Source organism: Artibeus jamaicensis, unplaced genomic scaffold (assembly GCF_021234435.1).
Source record: "Artibeus jamaicensis isolate MK-2021 breed Jamaican fruit bat unplaced genomic scaffold, CSHL_Jam_final contig_519, whole genome shotgun sequence".
Classification (NCBI taxonomy): Eukaryota; Metazoa; Chordata; class Mammalia; order Chiroptera; family Phyllostomidae; genus Artibeus; species Artibeus jamaicensis.
The window spans coordinates 5,374,638-5,388,610 of NW_026521871.1; the positions used below are offsets into that span (position 1 = coordinate 5,374,638).

Sequence of the window (13,973 nt, forward strand, 5' to 3'; positions counted from 1 at the left end):
ATTTCTTCCCTTCTAAGTGCATCAGCCTAAGCAGGTTGATGATTTTTGGCTCCTTATTTCCTGTCTGTTAATACTCTAGTTTATGTCTTTATTTTCAATGGGCATGTTTATACTTTCTATTTTAAAAAAGGTTGACATTCTTTCAAGGCCATTGGGCTCTGAAAAGTATTTTTTCTTTAAAGAAAACAAAGTGCTACACAACTCCTGGTCCAACTGAAGAAACCTTATCACCAGGGCTCAATTAGATTGAGGACTCAGGTTGGTCTTGCCTTTCTTACATCCAAGGCAAGGATGATATTTGCCTCTGAGAAGCAGCATGAATGTAACACTCTTTTCTTGCCTTTTCTTTCTTTCTCCTTTTTACCTTTGACAATATGTTTTTTATTGTGGAAAAATATGAATAACATAAAAATTCCATTTTTAATTGTATAATTAAGTAGCATTTAATGACATTTCTTTTTAATAATTGGACTTAGGTTGTAGTTGTAGCACTTAAGTTATTATATGAGAATCTTTTATTCTATTCTTTCTGTTTCTCTCCTTTCTAAAATCACTTTCACCAGGAATATGATAGCAATTATAATCAGTGATACCCACCTTTGTGAAGCCAAAAAAGACCTTCATCTCGTTTCCAGATTGGACTATAGATACTCAGAGTGGGTGGGGAGGGTTGTGTGGCTGGGAAAAGGGTTAACATGGACCTGGGGGCAGTAGATAGTGTTTTGTGTCTGAAGGTCCCTTGGGCACTTCTGGAGCTTGGGGTGTGAACTTGACATGCTGTGCATAAATCTGTTTTTTTTTTCTCAGCTGCTGGCATTGGAAATTTTTCATTTAGTAAATAATGAAAAATATACATTAAGTAATGTTAATGTTTTGACAAAAACTGACAAAAGCCAAAGAACTCAAAGCTCCAGAAAGCTGAAACACTTCACTTAATGTGCTGCCATCTAGCCATGATCTCATTCCATGCTGCTGCACTCATTGATCACAGAGACACTGAAATAATTTACAGGCAGGATGGCATGCATTTAAGCCAGTCACAGAAAGACAAACACCATATGATCTCACTTATATGTAGAATCTAACAAACAGAATAAACTGATGAACAAAATAGAAACAGACATGGATACATGGTATAGACTAACAGCTGTCAAAGGGGAAGGGGCCTGGGAACTGGATGAAAGAAGGTGAAGAGATTAAGCAAAATATATATATCTAAATAAATATATATAAAAATACACATACATGTATATGTGCACTTCATGATATATATGATATATCACATAGACACAGACAACAGTGTGGTGATAGCCAGAGGGAGAAGGAGGTGAGTGGAGGTGGAGGTGGACAAAGGCAGTGAAATGGAAATGGAGAGAATTTGGTTGGGGTGTTGGGTACATGATGCAGTGTGCAGATGATGTTTTGTTTTGAAACCTATATAGTTCTGTGAACCAATGTAACCCCAATAAATTCCGATGAAAAAATGGAGTGTAGAAGGCAGGGACTCAGCTGAGTGTCACAGTTTTATTGGCCATTAACCTATCCTACCAGTACATAAACTAAATTTTAATACATATTAGAATAAAGATAATAATTCAGTGATAAACTACTTTTAAAAGGGTATATAAGTAGCAATTTCTGCCAAGAATATTATATTCACCAGTTTTATCCATTTGGCAGCTCCCTCTGGCACATAGAATGAAGTCTGAACTCCTTAGTGGAGGATGAGGGCTCCCAGCATTCGTCCCTTTTCTGGCTTCGTGCTTCATCGCTCCTCACCTCCACAGGTGTCCTGTACTTCAGCCAAGCATTAGTTTGTATCATTTGCCAAATGTGCCATCTTCACTTCTCTCAGGGCTTTTGCACATGTTTCTCTCTATTTGGAAACTCCTTTTACTACTCAGCCTTCATAATCTAGCTCACACATCTCCTGAGAAGCTTCTGTTGATTGTCCCAAACACTGTTGCTCACTGTCAGCACCATGGCCAGTACTACCTGCATTTTTGCACTTATCCCATGTAATTGTAATTATTATTTATGTCTATTTCTCCTGCCAGAATCAAAATTCCTTGTCGCCTGGTGACATTTTAACTCACTAGGATCCAGTTTATTATATATGTATTTTTAGCTTTCCCTGCATGTCATATGTTTGAGTTTCTGCTGATGCTCAGGAACTTCAAGCTTTTAAGCACTGAATAAAAATTATAGTCAATGCAGAATCAACCCAGAATCCTCTATCAGTCAACCCAGAATCCTATAACCAGTAAACACACCCTTTAGTAATGAAGAGGAAATCGAGATAGTCTGAGATGAAAGAACACTAAAAGAATTTATCACTAGTAGACCTACTCTAAAAGAATGGATACCAGAAAGGAAATGATTTTAAAAGACAGAGTCTTAGAACACTAGGAAGGGAGAGAAAAAACACAAAGCAAAGATATAAGTAGATGCAGTTAGGCTTACCTTTTCTTCTTGAAATTTCTAAATTATGTTTGAAGACTGATGCAAAGATTGACAAGCTCGCTGATGTGGATGCAAAGGATGGAAATATTTAAGGTAATTACATTATAAATGGGAGATGGTAAGGGGATAAGAGGTGAGGTTTCTAAACTTCACTCAAACTGTTATAATGGCACCAGTAGTTTGTGATAATTTATGAATATATAATATAATATCTAGAATAACCACTAAAGAAGCTTTACAAAGAGATGACTCAAACACACTTTAGGTAAATCAAAATATTACTCCAAAATGTTTCAACAGCCTGCCAGAAAGGAGAATAAAGAAAACTGAAAAAAACCCATAAACCAGAAAGAACAAACAGAAAACAAATAAAAATAAGATGGTAGGTCAAGTCCTAAAATATCAATAATTGCATTAAAGCTAAATGGTCTAAATATAGTAATGAAAAACAAAGATTGGCTATTGTTTAAAAAACATGATCCAACTGTATACTGTGTAATAAATTCACTTTAAGTATAATAATAGTCAGATTAAAGTATAATGTGAAAAGAGCTTTATCATTCAAACATTACACAAGGAAGAAAGAGTAGCTGGTTCTTCAAAAAAAGTTAATAAAATTGACAACATCTAGGAAGACTGATAAAGAAAAAAAGACAGAAAACATAAATTACCAATTTCAGGAATGAAACAGGATTTATTTCTTTTTTAAAGATTTCATGTATTTACTTTTAGAGAGAGGTGAAGGGAGGGAAAAAAAAGAGGGAGAGAAACATTGAATGGTTGCTTCTCACATGCCCTCAGTGGGGGACCTGGCCCACAACCCAGGCATGTGCCCTGACTGGGAATTGATCTGGCAACCTTTCATTTTGCAGGCTGGTGTTCAATCCACTGAGCCACACCAGCCAGGGCCTGAAATGGAATTTCTTTATAGACCCAGCAGATATCAAAAGGATAATAAGGAATATTATGAGCAACTCCACACACATAAATTTTACAGCTTAGAGAATATGGACCACATCCTCACAAACATATTCCCATAACTCACCCAATATGAAATAGAGAATTTGAATAGCCCTATAACTATTAAGGAAATGGGATTTATAATTTTCAGCTCTCATGAAAGAAGTCTCTAGGCCCATATGATTTTACTGGAGAATTCTACCAAACATTGAATGAGGAATTAGCACTAATTTTATATAGACTGTTCCAGGAAATAGAAGAGAACACTTCCTAATTCACTTTATGAAACAAGTATTACCCAGACACCAAAGCCAGATGAAACAATATAAAAGAGAAAATTATAGACACAAAACTCCATAAAATATTAGCAAACAATTCAATTAAAAAAAAAACAATCAAGTTCTATTCCAGGGATTCAAGACTACTTCAATATTAAAAAGCCAATCACTCTAGCTGGTGTGACTCAGTTGCTTGGAGCATCATCCCATATACCAAAAGGTTGTAGGTTCAATTCTTGGTCAGGATATATACACAGGTTGCAGGTTCTACCCCAACTCTGGTGCCTATGATCCCCTGTCTGGGCATGAGTGGAAGGCAAACAATCCATCTCTCTCTCATTCCTTTCCTCTCTCTAAAAGCAAAGAAAAAATGTCCTCTGGTAAGGATTAAAAAGAAAAGCCAATCATTGTCATTCACTGCATGATTATATCAAGTGATGCAGAAAAAGTACTTGTCAAAAGGAACACTGGTTTATGATGAAAAAAATAAACTCTCAGAAAAATAGGAATAGAGGGGAATTTTCTCAACCTGATAAATTTAGAACATTTTTTTATTATACACCAATAACATTTTATTTAATGATGACACACTGAATGCTTTCCCTTTAAGTTCAGGCAAGGATGTTTATTTTTGACACTCCTAGGCAACATAGAGCAGGAAGTTCTAGCCAAGGCAATAAGGCATGAAAGGAAACAATAGGCATACAGATAAAAAAGAAGAAAGAAAACTGTCACTATTCCAGATGAAATGATTTTCTACTTTAAAAATTCTTAAGTGATCTAAAATAAAAAACCTCTTAAAACTAATCAGTGAGTTCAACAAGGTTATAGGATACAAAATATTTTTTAAAAATTAATTGTATTTTTATATGGCCAACGAACATGCTTTAAATTATGAAATACTTAGGTATAAATCTAATAAAACATTTGTAGAACTTGTGTGCTGAAAATGACATGATACTGAGGAAAGCTATTAGATGGCTGTGGGGTGGCAGGTACACACATCAGGTGATCAGAATGGGGAGCCCCCCAAACAGACCCAGCTGATTTCTGACACATGTGCAGTGTTCTTCAATAGAGAAAAGAAAGTCTTTTCAACAAATATTCCTGGAGAAACTGGCAAAAAATGAACGTAAAAGTAAGTCTCACTACTCATATAAAAATTAATTAATATGTATAATGGACTTTTATGTAAAACATAAAATTATAAAACTTTGAGAAGAAAACATAAGAGAAAATCTCTAGGACCTAGGCTTAGGCAAAGAGTTCTCAGATTTTCCACCAACACAATCCATAAAGAGACAAAAGGTATATTAGGTTTTATCGAAATTAAAAGTTTTGTTCTGTGAAAGACCCTGTAAGAGGATGAAAAAGCAATCTACAGACTAGGAGAAAATACTTACAAACCACATGTCTACTAGTCCTGACAAAAGACCAGTATCTAGAATGTACAAGCACCTCTCAAGCTCAAGAGTAAAAAGAATAAGCAATCTAATTAGAAAATGTTCAAAACTCATGAAGACATTGTACTGAAGAGGTTATACAGATGGCAAATAAGCACATGAGAAGATGTTCAACATTATTAGCTATCAGGGAAATGCAAATTAAAGCCATGGTGATATATAACTATACACCTATCAGAATGGCTAAAATAAAAATTAAAAAAACAGGATGCAGAGAAATTGGATTACTCATATACTGCTGGTGAGAATGTCAAATGGCACAGCCACTCTGAAAAACATGCACTTACTGTATTCCTGGGCATTTACCCCAATAAAATGAAAATTTTTTTGTCATACAAAAATCTTTTCATAAAAGGTTTGTTAGCAATAGCCCCAAACTGGAAACAACCCAGATGTCCTTAATTGGGTGAATGAATGGTTAAACAGACTGTGGTTCATCCATATCATGTAGTACTGCTCCCCAACGAGCCACTGATACCTGCAACTACTAGGGTGAATCACCAGTCCCAAAAGGTTACATATTGTATGATTCCACCTATAGAACATTCCTGAAGTGACAAAATCATATAAATAGTGATGGGGTAGGAAGGAAGTAGGTGTGGCTATTAAAGGACAACAATCACAGGATTGTTTCACAATCACTTTAAAGGACAGGATTCTTGTGATGATGGAAATATTCTGTATCTTGACTGTTTCAATGTCATTGTCCTGGTTGTGCTACATTATTGTACTATAGATTTGCAAGATGTTACCATTGGGAGAAACTGGGTAAAGAGTGCACGGAATATCTCTATATTTTTCTAAGAAATTGCTTGTGAATCTACAATTATATCAAAATAAAGGTTTAATTAAAAAAGGGTGAGAGGACTATAAACCAAAAAATAGGGGAAAAGATAATGAAATGAAATTGTAGAAGCTGCCTTAAAATGCCAGAGACTGATTTGGAGGGGGAACAAAGGTGACATCTAAATTGGGATTCTAGAAACAGTCAGGAATTGGTGGCATTATGCTTTAGGAAAATGGGGGTGAAGCAGTATTAAAAGACTGTTGAAAAATAATAACTATTAGGTTCTCAGAGCCATTACCTACCCTTCATAGGCTGTGATCCCTCGCACCCTCCCTCTATCCAACACCTACGGGAGGAAGACTGGAGATGGCGAACCACAGGACATGTGACTGGGACCACCAGGCATAGCTGAGGACAGGGGTATGATGATGAAAACAGGGGTGAATGTGAAAGTATACATAATGGGGCTTTTGCTCTTTCTCACACTTAGATCCCAGGACAATGGCAGCCAGACTTACACACCTGAGGCAGGAGATTGGAAGATACTTTCATAGGGAATTTGAGCGGTCTAAGAAAAGGGACCTAGAAATGTCAACAACCAGGGCTTTCTTCAAGCCAGTCACCCTCAGCCTGCATTGTCCTGTATGGTAACCACCAGCAGCCTGTGGTTACTGAGCTTTGAAATGTGGTTATGTGATTTGAGATGGACTATAAATGTAAAACACACTGGGAATTTTTAATTTGTCATATAAAAAAGGTAAAATCCCATTACTTTTTCTTATATGCGAAATAATGTTTTTATATGTTGGGTTAAATAAAATATATTATTAAAATAATTTTTAATTAATAAGATTATATTTCTCCTTTCGCCCAGATTGAAAGCAGGAAAAACAACTTTTATGGAGCCTCTTTTTATTAGTAAACCTAAATCAACATGAATTAACATGAAGGGAGCCATCAGCCAGGAAACCTTGAAACAAGGAAGTCCTAGCCACATACTGTATACATGTTGTAGACGATGTATCTCTCTCTAGCTAGTTCCTTCTGAAGTTGCTGAATGCCAGAAGTAGGTAGGCCTTCTGTATATACTTGTGCTTTCTTTTATCCTCCTGAGTTTATCTCAGTCTGGGTGAGACTGAAGTATACTTTAACATGTAGCTAAACTCATTTGTGTGTCATTTTGTTTAGTGAGTAAGTCCGTCTGGTTTGGAATCTCAGACCTTGCCATTTAGTAACTGTCATGTGAGTTAACTAGCTTTCTTTGCCTCTCTTTGGTCATCTGTGAAATGGGCATACATATGATAGTATTCTCTTTTTAGAAATTATACTGTCTTATAGTGTCAGTGTGAAGACCGATTGATTTAATGTGTGAAAATGCTGAGTGCCTGACACATAGTAAGCATATGTAAATATTAGCTATCATTATTATTACTACAAGCTAGTGGCTCTAGTGTTATCTCTAATCCTTTGGACAGCCTATAATAATGTTTTCTGAAAATCCGAGGCTTTTAGAAGTTGCATTCGTGGGCCACAAAGTCACTTTAAAACCTGAGTTTTTTCCATTATTCTACCTTGCCTCATAAATCTTAGCACTCTGTTGCTGAAAGAAGCCTTTTACACTATCCTAGCAGGTTAGTGAGTTTGTCTGCAGAGTGGTGTTTAAGGTTTGGGCTCTCAGGTTGGAGAGTTTTGTATTTGAAGTGGAAGTGTAGTAATAAATTTTTTTTCTTTTGCCTTTCTAAGTTCTTCTGGCTGGACTGATAATCAAATAACAGGAGAAAATGCCCAAATTTATTGTGTATGTATACATGGTAGTTCTATAAGAATATAAGACCTGGAAGAGATCTGGCAGTTAAGGCTTACATGCCATCTTGAACTAAGGAGAAGGGGGTTGGGAGGAGTTGTCTAAGATTTTAAAGGGCAAGAAGGCAATTTACCTGTAGATAGAAAAGCAGATGTTTGGTAAATGAATATTTGCTGGGCCATTTTTAACAACTGGGCACAGAGGGGACTTGGCTAGACTTTTCCCTGTCTATCACACATTAGTTCATATTAAACTATAGTTATCTATGATGGTAACTTCCTTGCTGGAAAAGGCCCTCTGTCTAAATTCTTTTAGTCAGTTAGGGGAAGATCAAAGATTTTTTTTTTAGAATTTTTAAATTTTTATTTATTTTCAATTACATTTAATATTCAATATTATATTAGTTTCGGGTTCACAGCATAGTGGTTAGATATTTTCTGAGGTTTTTTTTCTTAAAAATAATCAACTTAAAATAATCCATATCCCAAAAGGCATATTTTTAGCTTGGCAAACTCTGCTCCCTGCAGAGTCCTGACCCCACCACTTAGGGCCACGTGGTCTCAGAGAAGCTACTTAGCTCTTTTCTGCAACATGGCATCATGGTCATTTCTCCCTCATAGGTTCTACAGATTGCATTATAAAAATTACAGTAGCTATGGCAGATAATGGAAAGTTCTGGGCATACTAAGTACTGTGTAATTATTAATTTTTAGGATTATGATTTTTATTATAAATATGATCTAAGTCTCAGAGCTTGTTAGTGGTGGAGGTACAGCTGAATTCTGGTAGGTCTTTTCATTCAGTGGTTTCTCTTCTTTATTTTGCTATCTAATTGGTTAGTTTTCATTCATCCTTTTAGAGTTTACATGTATAAAGTCAGAATTGTTAGTGAAGATTTTATAAGAACACTTTTCAAGAGTTTTTTTTGAACTGCCAACCTCAGAGATTTAGGACATAGCTTGGTGCTGAAGTAATTGGCTCTCTTATTCTTGCATTGTAAGAAGTTCCCTTTCAGAGTATAAGGTTGAGAACCATGAAGGGAACTCTCACATTTAAGTAATTGCCTTAAGGAATCATTTACCTTTTAAAAAGGTACATTATTCAGGCGGGATTTTTTCCTTCCCTCACTATACCATTTTCAGACTCTCATTATCGATCTTCACAATCTTATTTTCTGAGTTTCTCTTTTTAACTGTTTCCTTAAGTACCATCACTTACTACTATTTTCTTTTCAGTTTATCAACTAGTTGGGGAAGTGTTGTACTTGTTAGCAGTGAGGAGTTTCTTAGGAATACAGAAATGACTTAATTTTTTATATGTCAGAAGAATTAAAGCATCATGAAACTGGTCTGAGCCAGCCTTCGAAGCAAGCTCTTCATTCTTTACTGCTGTGATATTACTGCCATGATATCAACAGACAGTTAGGTCATGATTGGAAATTAAGTCAGAAAGTCTCACTGTGTTGACCTAATGGCAAAGCTGAGATATTTTAATACCTCCTCAAATGTAACATTTGTTGTTTTTCATTCATCAGATGGATCTGGCCATGAAGAAGACAGAACTAACCCTGGCTGGGTAGCTCAGTTGGTTAGAGTGTTGTCTTGATCCTCCAAGATTATGGAGAGTTTGATCCATAGTTAGGGTATGTATAAGAATCAACAAATGAATGCATAAATAAATAAACAACAAATTAATGTTTCTCTCTCTCTCATCGATAAAAAAGAGTACTCTGTAGTTCTCTAATATTGATAAAGTAGGTGTCTTCTAAACTTCTAACTAAAAATATTCTTTTCTTAGCAGTTAAACAGATATATTATAATTTCATTTTCACGATGTGGAGTTTTGAAACCAAAGGACTAATCGTTCCCCCCACCCACCTACCCTAAATAACTGAGAGAATGTTAGGAAATAAAATTTCATTTTGTCGTAAAGAAGCTTAACATTTTTTAATCACTTAGACAGCAATTAAACTACAACATTTCTCTTTTGTTTGACTTGTACTAGAGACAGAGAAATGTCTTGTTATAAGAACCTTGTTCCCTGAAGGGCATCTTTAATGACAGCGTAAAGTTCTCTTAGCATTGTCTTCTTGTGGTCTCCATGGTTCTTCTGTTTGGTTATTGAGCTGCTTTACAGTAACAATCATGCTAAACTTTTCAACTACTCTTTTGAACTTTCTCTCAAATGGAGATTAGAGAGAAGTAAACAATTTTCACTTTTTTCTTTCTCACGACTGAACCCAAGTTGATTGAAGAGGCCTTGTATTCTTCATTTAGTCAATCACCAATCAGAAGTTACTAACTGCTTTTCGTTCAGTCCCATGTTTGCTACCATGGAAACTGCAAAAGGCCCATCAGATAGTTCCAGACCTCGAGAAACTTGCCCTCTGTTCCTCTTTTCCTGCCCCTTCCTTCCCCTCTTTTATCAACTTCCCAAAGAATTTGAGGCTTCTGACTGAATTAAAAGTAGTATACAAGCAATAGAACAATTAACCATAACACAGAAATGTGTCCATCTTTTCTAGTATAAGTTGATAGGCCTATGGAGTGATCTAACCCTTTTCTAAATGGTGTAGGTTTCCTAGCTCCCCATGTGGAAAGGGAATTATTTGGTTTATGTCTGACCAGAGAAAGCATTACAATTTTTTTGATGCACATGGAATCTTTTTGGAATAAAACCTAAAGGTGGAATTGATTGATTACAAAGTTAATATTGATTTCAGTGTACTTTTCAAACAGAGGAATTAGGTATTGGGAGGTAAGGGTGAAGGCAAGGGTCAATCTTGCTTTCTGTCATGTCTTAGGGCCCAACGTAGTGGCCCAGCATAGTGCCTGGCTCAGAGTAGATATGTGATATATAGTTGTTCAATTAAATTGAACTATTCAATGGACAGTTTGCACTGACTTTAGTAATAATGAAGACACAATATATACTACGTGCTTTTGAATGTGTTTTTCCCCCTTAGAAAGCCTTCCTTCTACCCATGTTTATCTCCTTTTCACCCCTGGGGTCTCAAGTTTAATTCAAGTCCCTTTGTTTTTGTATCTCTTAGAATGATCTACTGCTAGAACTCTTCCCTCAGATGGAAAAGATACTCTTCCTGTGGGAGTCTTTGACTTGTGTCCATCTCCTGTAGTAACTTCCAGGAGGAACAGATCATGTTGGGCTTTGATTACATTAGTGCCTGACACCTATTAGATATTCAATAAATACTTTGTTAAGTGAATGAAAGTAATTAATTACCAAACAATGCAGTTAGTTGTGCTTTTAATGAACTTAAAACATTTTTAAATCCTTACCTGAGGACATGCTTATTGATTTTAGGGAGAAGGGAAGGGAGGGAGAAAGAGGGGAGAGACATATTGATGTGAGACAGAAACATCGATCGGTTGTGTCTCATATGTGCCCTGTCCGGGAATTGAACCAGCAACCTTTTGGTTTGTGGAATGATGCTGCAACCAACTGAGCCACACAGGCCAGGGAAGAAATTAAAATATTTTAAAATTTAATTTATTTAATTAAAAAAATAGGTCACCCATTTCTCTCATTTCCACTTCCCTGCCTCTTGCACTCACCAATCTGTTCTCTGTATCTGTGAGCTTGTTTTTTTTTATTCATCTATTAGAGAAATTATATGGCATTTGTATTTCTCTGTCTGACTTATTTCATTTAGGATATTGACCTTAAGGTCCATATGTATTATTACAGATAGCAAGATTTATTCTTTTTTATAGTTGAGTAATATTCCATTTTATATATATATATATATATATATATATATATATATGTATATATCTCACACTTTATAATTTCTTCATTCATCCACTGATAGACAGTTGTATTCTATACCTTGGCTGTTTTAAAAAATGGTGCATGTATATTTTTTTAATTAGTAGGGGTTTTTTTTGCATAAATACCCATAAGTAGAATTGCTAGATCATATGGTAATTTTAATTTTTTGAGTAGCCTCCATACTGTTTTCCACAGTGGCTGCACCAATTTACATTCCCACCAACAGTGCATAAAGTTTCCCTTTTCTTTACATCCTCACCAGCACTTGTCATTTCTTTTCTTTTTGACAATAGCCATTACAGCAGGTGTGAACTCCCATTGTGGTTTGATTTGCATTTCCCTGATGATTACTGATATTGAACATCTCTTCATTTACCTGTTGGCCATCAGTATGTGTTCTTTGAAAAACATGTCTATTTAGATCTTCTGCCCGTTGTTTAATGGGATTTTTATTTTTTGCTGTTGAATTGTATGAGTCCTTTGTATACTTTGGATATTAGTCCCTTATCAGATATATCATTTGCAATTATTGTCTCTCATTTAGCAGGCTGATTTTCATTTGTTGGTAGTTTCCTTTGCTGTGAAAATGCAGGTAATGAATGAAAACAAGAACACTGTTAAATGTAATAACAATGATGCTGATGATGATAAAAAATAATGGTAACTACTCTTGAATTCCAACCATGTTTCAGACCCTTTACATAAATGGTTCCCCTCATAAATCTATGAGGAAGGCAAAGTTATTATCACCATTTTTCCAATGAGGAAAATGGGCATGATGAAGACTGGTGATTTGGATAGACTCATGCATTTATTTGGTTTGTGAGCCTGGAAATCAAATGCACATTCTTAATCACTATGCAAAATTATCTTCTTATGCTAGTTCACTAAAGCATCTTCAATTATTATCTGGAGGGATGAAATGATAGTGTTCTTATTTGTTGTGAATAGTGTAATAAGTTACCTTGTGACAACTCAAAATAGTCACAGTTGCCCATTATTTAATCATAAGTTTTCAGCCATTTTTTGGTCAGGTGCAGAAAAATATAGAATCAGAGGCCATATGATGATTTGTTTTCATTTTCAGGGGATTGGAGTGGGATGTTTTTTCACCCATCTTCACTGATGCACAGCCCTTTGCTGAATGCTGTTTGCTGCAGTTCCATTTATAAGGAGTTATCACATACTTCATTTGTTCATTTGAAAATCAAATGTCTATTGCAGCACAGAGCAGCCATATTATTATAAGTACTTACTCAAACAAATTAAATGATTCAGTGTAGTAGTTCTGAAAAGCCGAATTTCCATGTGTGGAATCATGTTTATCATCACCCAGATTCAAAGGCAAAAATAGCACATTTACATCAGCAACTTATTCATAGTATTCCCTTCTACCTTGTTTGTTTTATTGCTGGAAACCAACTCAAACCCCATCTGTAGCATGACAAACAGAAAGGGATGATTTTTAAATACTAGGGCTATGATGGGGTGAAATAATTGAGGCAGATCCAGAATTGAAATGGTGCTTTCTGCCTCCTAGTTGCATAATGTAAAGATGTGGGATAGGCCAGATTTTTCTTAATGGGTTTGGCTCACTGCTTCTTCAAGACTCTAAGGTCTCACAAGTAAATGCACATACAGTATAAGACATTTGTAAACATACAATATTGACCTAATCTTTTGGGCTTTCACTTTATGATTACTGAGCTTTCCTGTAAGTTTTTTTTCCTCCTCCATCTTCATTCTTCTAACCTCTTTAAAGGATGACCTCCTTATCTCAAAAAGGATCTTTTGGTTATTAGCTACAAAAATTAATTGTCAGAAAGCTATGGTGAAGATGGAGGGATAGGTAGACATGTTTTGCCTCCTCATACAACCACAAGAAGAATTACATCTAACTTTAAACAAAAAACACCCAGAACTGCTAGAAAATCAAACTATATGAAAGTCCAGCAGCCAAGGATTTAAAGAAGCCACATTCACCCAGAAGACAGATAGGAGGGGTGGAGTCATGGAGTCCAGCAGAGAGGCAGCAGAGGTGGTGGTAGCAGAACAGGTGGTCCTGAAGAACATGTGGTGGATAAAAATCAGGAGGGATACCTTGAAAGTGAGCAATCCCAGCCCCAGGCCAGACCCCGCAGCCCAGGGGTCCAGCATGGGGAAGATAAAGCTCCATTACCACTGGCTTTAAAATCCAGTGAGGGTTATGTGGTAAAAGAAACTACTGGTTTTTTAGGAGAGTCCATTTAAAGGCCCCACATGGGATTAGAGCATATGCAAATCCACCCACTCTTGGAATCACTACCAGGGCAACTGCTAGAATGGTGCTAGTCACATGCAGAAAGTGGGTGAAGTGACTTGGAGCTGGGCAAACCTACAGAAGACAGTCAGTGGCATTGTCCCCTCTCCAACCCCCTTCCTTGACA

General features: G+C 36.1%; 1 protein-coding gene across 4 annotated transcripts in view; it reads left to right on the top strand.

Moving 5' to 3' along the window:
- Nucleotides 1–13,973, top strand: part of FHIT (fragile histidine triad diadenosine triphosphatase) — a 1,463,343-nt gene that overhangs the window by 369,997 nt on the left and 1,079,373 nt on the right. The gene's annotated exons all lie outside the window — the stretch shown is intronic.